This window comes from Scomber japonicus, chromosome 6 (assembly GCF_027409825.1).
Source record: "Scomber japonicus isolate fScoJap1 chromosome 6, fScoJap1.pri, whole genome shotgun sequence".
Lineage (NCBI taxonomy): Eukaryota > Metazoa > Chordata > Actinopteri > Scombriformes > Scombridae > Scomber > Scomber japonicus.
The window spans coordinates 30,579,451-30,588,573 of NC_070583.1; the positions used below are offsets into that span (position 1 = coordinate 30,579,451).

Sequence of the window (9,123 nt, forward strand, 5' to 3'; positions counted from 1 at the left end):
GATGGTCTGAAGGCCAAAATGTGAATGAAATAAAACGGGTAAAAGTGCATGGGATTTTTGTTGTTTTCACAATTATACTCTGTCAGTAATGTGCTATTGAAGAATAACAACTTTGTTTTGCCTGTGCTTTTGTCTGTTATGAAAGATATTTGCTAGGTAGATGAGCTTGATTAGTTTTCTTTTAATTATTTTAATTCTATACAAATGTATTAATTGCACATTAAGAAAAAAGGATTAAATGAAAATGGACCGAACCCTAACCCAATGCCTAAATGAAAAGCAAACGTATAGTATAATATTGGCAATGTCAATATTTCACATTTAAGTGAAACAAATAAAAGTTTGGCATTTGCAACAAGTAGTAATGGAAAATGGAAAAACTGTGTAAAGAACTGCTTAAGATAAAATAAAATCTACTCATCTATGTGAGAAAATGTGTTTTATGTCCTTTACTGAACCAGTTAAAGTCTTGATATTAGGGGAAAGAAAGACCTAGCCAAGAATGCAGCATAAAACTATTGCTACAACAAAAAATACAGTACAAACGACATAAGTAAGATATCACAATGTTGCAAACGAAATATCTGCTTAGATACAGGTAGCTGAATTTCCAAAACGATTCAAATAAAGTAAAAGCAATAAATTAGAAGCAAAAGCAATAGCACTGTTGTCCAGATTAGCACATGGAAGCAAAGAAAGTGATAGCACAGCTAACAAAATATGATATCTGTAATATGGAGCAAATGTAGCTTAAATTCTGTTAATAAGTCAACTGTATTGTATTTTGCAATAAAAGATCACTACCATGAATTTTCATGCACAATGCAGACCATACAGTGTGTCTCGGAAAAAAGAAATTTGATTGCTGTATGAGGTTGAATAAACATGTCATAATAAAAACAAGTAAATAAAAAAAGGTTTACCTCTGCGCTTGACCTTTGAAGTTGCCATGTTCACAGCACCTGTCTGCATTCGCCTCTGAATGCCGTCGTCTATGTTTCAGAGATTTAGTGTTGACACAGATGTTTAAATCCACCCACTTACGAGAACTGAGGCTTTTGGAGATACATTCAGTACATTTCTGTTCCCTTGCGTGAAGCTTGGTACTAAAGGTGTGTCGCATTCCATCAAATGTTGCCTGATGACAGTGAGTCAAGTGTTGCTGGTAATCTGCTAACTGAAAGTATGCTGGTTGGCATGATAGTGATTCTGGAAATGCTCAGCCTTTAGATTAATGTCTCTTTACTGACAATATGTTTTTTTATAGAAAATAACAGCACTGACTCATTCACATACCTGTTCCGATTTTGGTTTCCGATATATTTTTATGTGATTTAATGATTATACATTTATTAAAGGGAACTGAGTGTAATAAAAGCTTGGATTTGCTTAAGTTTATATATTTTTATTGGTGTACTAAAGCTTGGATGTTAGACACTGTATTACAGGGTAAATTTACCATAATCTGAAGTGTCATTCCCCTACAGCTTTCCCTCTATCTCTGTTTCCTCCGAGACACAGTTTTCAGATCACAATTATGTTTTCTCGTGTATTGTGCTAAATGCAGTTCAGAGAGTCTTTCAGTTTCAAGCACATGCCAGTTTTCCCTTTGTTATCTCAAACCATCTCTGGTTTCATACAGTTTAAAATGCAGAGCTAGCAAAGGAAAGATTGAAACTCTTCCTTTCAGCTGCTTGTTTGCTTTTATTAATTTTACACATTGATAATGATAATAATGATAATGATGATGATGATGATGACGATGACGATAATGATAATGATGATGATGATGATGATGGTGATGATGGTGATGATGATGATGATAATGATGAACATGCAATGCCAAGTCAACGGAGAGAGAAAACATTGTGGGACAGAAGGAGATACCATATCTATAATACCATAACATGTAAAATACAACTAATGTGAAGTACAAAATTTGACCAAATGGGAAATAAGTTAGTTAAAGGATGGATTCACAACTCTTCACAAGTCTTTCTTGAAAAAAGTTGGTTACTGAGAAGAAATGTGTGATTAAATTCCAGTTGCTTATGAATGTTGATGTTTATGATTGCAAAGGAGGTTACATCTCAGGAGGTTTTTTCCTCATTTTTTAAATATTGAACATGTTACTGGATACATATATTTCTGTTTTTAATTATTTGAAAACATATTTTGTAAATAAATCGTGATGTGGGCTTAGTTGGAACACACATGGGCTTGGTGTGACAGTACCAATTAACTAATTAATACATTTTTTCAAATGAGATAAATCTTGCTTTATAATAGCTGCTTGTTTGTTGATTTGTTCAGACTTAGTTTGCTTTACTTTTACTGTGTGCTGCTTATGTCACTCTGTGTTTTATGCGTATTATAACTAACTTGTCTTATAATGTTTTAAATCTGTTTCTTGATTTCAGGCTGCCAACTCACACCAGGGACAACAGATGAAAAATAGCCTTTGGGCTAATTCTGGCATATTTACAGATATATTTATTAATATGCACTGTCCCTGACAAATAAACTAATAAAATAAAATAAAAAAATCATCCTTATAAATCATGAAAAACACCTGAACTTGGATTTTGGTGCTTAATGGGTACACTTACAGCCGAAAACATTGGTTAGAAAATCAGAAAAGTCATCAAAAAGTCATCAGTTACATTACTTTGATTAAGCAATTTAAATAGTTACATTTCTTATTAAATTTAAAAAAATAATAATTAGCAATCTGCAACCTATTACATTTCCACGACAGACTTTGAAAAGCTCTGAACCTAGATATCCTCAGTGAAGAAGCAACATGAGCAGTTTTTAGACATCAGGTGGCAGTGTCACTACCCGATGTGAGTCGCCTACCCGATGTGAGTCTGACATGCGCAGTAGCGTTCTCGATCGTCCGCCATCTTGGACGGATATCTACGGCAACACCGCTTGGACAAACTACTGCTACCATAGGTAAGACTGGTTTTTTGTGCGTTGCGTTTCTCGCGCATGCGCCATGACGCTACCTGACGTCAGTCTACCGCGCTTTGTATCTATCCGCGCTGTTACCCGATGTGAGTCGCGCATGCGCCACTTTTCAATCTTGCACCGTCAATTTCAGCGGATTGATTAAATCGGTTGTCATAAATCAATACATTTTGTAATCAACATTATTTTAATGAAAAACATGAATATATATTGCAAGACAGATAGAAGACACAGACAGACACACACAGAGAGAGACAGACACACACACACACACAGAGACAGACACAGAGAGAGAGACAGACAGACACACACACACACACACAGAGACAGACACACACACAGAGAGACAGACAGACACACAGAGAGACATACAGACAGACACACACAGATAGACACAGACACACACAGAGACACACAGAGAGAGAGAGACACACACACAGACAGGCACACGCAGAGAGAGACAGACAGACAGAGAGACAGACAGACACACACAGAGAGAGACAGACAGACACACACAGAGACAGACACACACACAATTGTAATTAAAGAATTGTTTTCTACACAGATGGCAGACTGTTCTACACTGGCCCAAACAAACTGTACATGCGGCTGGTGGTTATGTCTGAGGAGGAAAAGAGCGCTGCTCTCAAAGAGTGCCACAACCAGCAAGGCACAGGCAACCACAATGGTGTCAGAGGCACCAGAAACCGTTTGGTGGCAGGATACTACTGGCCCACCATCACGGAGGATGTTACTGACTGGGTAAGGCAAAGTTTGTTATCTGGACGATAGAACTTCCAACTATATTTTTATTTCAAGAAAAACTAACTAACATGAGATATCTATTCAAGTACATTGACCTCTGTTTCAGGTCACGCGCTGTCACCAATGCCAGTTAAATGATCCAATAAAAACAGTGGCACCAGTGCTACACTCCATCAAGGTAGTGTTGAACACCAATATATAATGTTCTTTTCAACATGTGTCAGATGACTCTGTGATAAACTATCGACATTTATATTTGCAGGTGAAAGAAAATTGGAGTGTGCTTGGAATGGATCTAATTGGCCCATTAAAGGAGACTGCACGCAAGAACAAATACATTCTGACAATGACTGATTTATTCAGCAAGTTTGTTGTTGCTGAACCGCTACAGTCAAAGTCAGCTGTGGAGATTTCCGCTGCAGTAACTGCCAAGTTTTACATGTTTGGCATGGTCAGCAAAATCATAACTGACCAGGGGAGGGAGTTTGTGAATGAGGTATGATAAATACAATATTAGATAAACCGTGATCATCTTCATAGCTGCAGATCATTCATGTATTGTTTTTCTATTCAGTCGATGCTTACAGACTTTGTTGTATTGCTCTTGTATACATATTTACAGCTCAACAAAGAGATCTTCACACTGCTAAACATGATGATGTGGTCCTGTTGGCTTCATCAGACCGTGACCTCCTCGGTTCGCAGCCAAGTGTGAAGCGGCCGGGATGGGAATCAGCACCTCCAAATCTGAGTCCATGGTCCTCAACCAGAAAAGGGTGGAGTGCACTCTCCGGGTCGGGGATGAGATCCTGCCCCAAGTGGAGGAGTTCAAGTACCTCGGGGTCTTGTTCACAGTGAGGGAAGGATGGAGCGTGAGATCGACAGGCGGATCGGTGCGGCGTCTGCAGTAATGTGGACTCTGCACAGATCCGTCGTGGTGAAGAGAGAGCTGAGCCGAAAGGCAAAGCTCTGGATTTACCAGTCGGTCTTGGTTCCTACCCTCACCTCTGGTCATGAGCTTTGGGTAGTGACTGAAAGAACAAGATCGCAGGTACAAGCGGCTGAAATGAGCTTCCTCCGTAGGCTGGCTGGGCTCTCCCTTAGAGATAGGGTGAGAAGCTCAGTTATCCGGAGGGAGCTCGGAGTAGACCCGCTGCTCCTCTGTGTTGAGAGGAGCCAGATGAGGAGGCTCGGGCATCTAATCAGGATGCCTCCCGGACGTCCACCGGTAGGAGACCCCGAGGAAGACCCTGGACACGCTGGAGAGACTATGTCTCTCGGCTGGAACGACCTGGAAGCGAGGATGAGGACAATCACAGACCTCAATGAAAAGGTAGTGAGGCACAAAGCTCATGTATTGAAGTTGTTGTATTTTTGTGTTTCATGTTATTTACTTTATTTGTGGCTTTGGCCAATAGCTTCTTGCCAACATAGAAAAGGCCCAGGAGAAGCAAAAGAGCTGTTACGTAGCACGCAAAAGGAAGCGCTGCAAAACAGTAGAAATTAACACAGGTGATGACATTCTCCTTTTCAGGCATGGCCTGAAACATATGCATCAAGGCCCCTACAAAGTCCTTGATATGTCAGAAAATGGCGTGGCCACCATCCAAAAGAACACTGGGTCCTTGCAGAAGGTGAATATCAATCGCCTGAGGCCGTACTACAGACAGAAACGTAAGTGTTTTCAGTATACTGCTAAACTGTTGGTGTGGCCATTGTTCCATTCTCCACTCTTGGTAACAACCTGATTTGGTAGTTTGTACTTTGTCTATGGGATCAATGCCCAACTTCAATTTCTTGTCTTACTTCAGATTGACAGTCTAGAGGACTGTCTAGGAGAGAGTGATCAAATCTGAGCTGGACATCTACGCCAAATACAGTAAAGTCATCCTCCTCAAGTACCTGCCTCCCCATCTACGACACCCTTTCGGTCTCCACTCTCGGTAAGAGCCTGATGTCAGTAGTTTGTACTTTGTCTGTAGGATCAACACAATACTTAACTTATTTCCATCTTCTTGTTGTCTTAATTCAGATTGACAGTCTAAAAGACTAGGAGAGAGTGATCAAGTCTGAGCTGGACATCTATGGCAAACACAATAAAGCCAATTGTGTTTAAATGACACCTGTTCTCGGTAAGAAGCTGATTAGGTAGTTTGTACTTTCTCTGTGGGATCAATGCCTAACTTATCTTATTTTCAATTTCTTGTTGTCTTATTTCAGATTAACAGTCTAAAGGACTGTGTAGGAGAGAGTGATCAAATCTGAGCTGGACATCTACGTCAATTGTGTTTAAATGACATCGTTCCAGTCTCCACTCTCGGTAAGAAGCTGATTTGGTAGTTTGTACTTTGTCTGTGGGATCAATGCCTAACTTCAATTTCTTCAAAAAACTTCTACTACTTCCAACAAATAACAACTACCCAAGTGAGAATGATACAAGAATTAACATTTGAACACAAAGCTTGAAGTAACATTTCACCTTGTATTCAACAACCATTTTTCTAACATTTCTTTTCTTTCAACACTGACGGCATCAATGACAAGAGGTGCAGTTCCAGGGAAGGAAGCTCTTGAGAGGAGAGTGCAGCATCCCAACACAAGACACTGAGGTAAAGTTAACTAGTATGAGGTAGAACTGCTGCTTAATTTGTTTTATTAACTGTAATATCTACTGAGTGTGTGGACACATGTTTAAAAGACAGTGCCATATAGTTTCAAGTTTACTATAATATCTGTTGTACTAATATCTTTATTTTTGTGCAATTTCAGGAAAAGATGAAGATGATCGGGAGACTGCACTGTTGACAATCATCCTTCTGCCTTAAGCACCTACATACCTGTATGCTCCAGATTCAGATTGCTTCAGTCTTTCTCTCTCTCTTTCTCTATCAACCCCAACCGGTCAAGGCAGATGGCCGCCCACCTAGAGCCTGGTTCTGCCTGAGGTTTCTTCCCGTTACGGAGTCGCCAAGTGCTTGCTCATGGGGGGAATGTTGGGTCTCTTTAAATTAAAGAGTACAGTCATAACTTATGTCCATCCATCCATCTTCTTCCGCTTATCCGGGGTCGGGTCGCGGGGGCAGCAGCCTAAGCAGGGAAGCCCAGACTTCCCTCTCCCCAGCCACTTCGTCCAGCTCTTCCCGGGGGATCCCGAGGTGTTCCCACGCCAGCCGAGAGACATAGTCTCTCCAGCGTGTCCTGGGTCTTCCCCGGGGTCTCCTACCGGTGGGACATGCCCTGAACGCCTCACCAGGGAGGCGTCCGGGAGGCATCCTGATTAGATGCCCGAACCACCTCATCTGGAACTTCTTATGTGATTACATAAAATTGTCTTTACTTGAATATATGCACAATCTTTCATATAGCTATGTACATACATGTGTCTTTTGTTTCTTCCATTGTTTATATTAAATTTTTAAAGCATGTGGTTAAAATTCAAGATTTAAATTCTTTGACAATACTGTTTAAGCTCTGTCTTTTGTTTTTCCATCTCTGACATCAATTTGATGGAAACACATTTTTGTATCTTTAGATTAAAATGTTTGGTTCATGTTCAAAATGGAATCCTTTGGTCCTTCAAAGTTATAAACTAAAAGTTAACAAACTTTCAGTATTGGCTTGAGCATTCATTCATTTGAAATGGTCTTGTAATAGTGTGTCAAACAGAGGCATGCATACCACAGTTTAAATATCTGTCTGCATCAAAACAACAGCTGAGGAAGTCCATCAGGTGAGTGGAGGAGCTGTGACAGAACTAGAGAGGGTGGTACCTGTGTCTATAACAAAGTATAAAAGAGTGCACATCACACATCAGATAAATCTTGGCCTCTTTTTTGTTAACAAAACTGTTCCAAAATCAAAGCTCTATGAATGTAAAATGGATGTAATGTAATGTTAAAAACTTCAGTTAGTTTATACCATTCTCAATTGAAAAAATATAAAATATATAATATGTTTATAGTACAATATATCTATATATACATATACATATATATAATAAAATAATATGATATAAATATATAAATAAAACAGATTGATACATAAGATAGTGTGTATCTATCTATATATATTTATATATTATATAAAGATATATATACTATCTTAACTATCTATTTTATAGCTATATATAGATATATATTGTGTATATATATACTATCTTATCTATCTATTTTATATATGTATATAATAAAATAATATAATATAAATACGGTATATCAATAAAAATATAGATAGATAAGATAGTGGATAGATAGATATAATTATTATTACTATTACCTCGTATTATTTTATTTCCATGTCTGATTTCCAGATAGTTCAATGATATGTATACTTACTCTTAACCTCTGACAACTATTTATAACCAAACTATTTATATTCATTCATATTTATGTATTTATACTATTGATTTATTTTATTTATATTTATACATGTCTGATTTCCAGATATTTCCATGATATGTATACTTACTCTTAACCTCTGACAACTATTTACAACCAAACTATTTATATTTATTCATATTTATACATTCATACGATTGATTTATTTTATTTATATTTATATGTTTATACAACTGATTTATTTCGCGTATCGCGTTTTGAGTCTGGGGGCGTTTTTTCCAAGCAGAGTTGCCGTACATAACCGTCCAAGATGGTGGACGATCGAGAACGCTACTGCGCATGTCAGACTCACATCGGGTAGGCGACTCACATCGGGTAGTGACAAGGAGAAAAAGAAAAAGAAACGGAAACGGAAACGGATTTCATATTTCACCAGAATGGATACTTGGCGAGCTGTACAGAAAGTCCTGAGTCATAAGATGATCGTTGTGGATAAAGGGAAGACATTGAAGGTATGTAGCATTATAGCTTTTCTTACTTTAGCTGAGTGGCTAGCCGAGCTAATCGCTAATACTATTACGGCTGTGAGCAACCATATAAGTCGTGAGTGGTCTTGAATGAATCAGGGCAATCTAAGCTTTCTAACAATGTATACAACGATATATATGTTTAAGGGTTGGTGTTTAAACAATTCAGAAGAACTTGTCGCTACCTCCCAACCTCCGACCCGTCCCGTAGGCGGAACACAATGCCTTCACGGTGCTTGATTTTACACATTTTTAATTCAGGCCGCCCCTCTGGCCCCTTGTAGCAAGTTTTGGGACAATCCCCCACCCAAGGGCGTCAGTTTGGTTTTAGAAGTGGTGGGGACAAAAAACGTAACACCCCCCCCCCCCCCCCCCCCCCCTCCTTTCCGTTTTTGTTGTTTAAAAAAAAAACTTGTTATATCCACAATGAGTCTTGAATTAGTGCAGCGGTTCCAAAACTGTTGCCCCACGACCACCCACCATCCCACACAAAAGTAACGCATTCTATTGATGTAGCTATT

General features: G+C 38.9%; 1 long non-coding RNA gene across 1 annotated transcript; it reads left to right on the forward strand.

The window, feature by feature from the left end:
- Window positions 1–4,990: 4,990 nt before the first annotated feature.
- LOC128360466 (uncharacterized) lies at window positions 4,991–7,070 on the forward strand. Its single transcript, XR_008321500.1, has 5 exons — window positions 4,991–5,071; window positions 5,273–5,412; window positions 5,959–6,058; window positions 6,283–6,347; window positions 6,508–7,070. It is a non-coding gene; the product is annotated as an uncharacterized LOC128360466 (long non-coding RNA).
- Window positions 7,071–9,123: the final 2,053 nt, after the last annotated feature.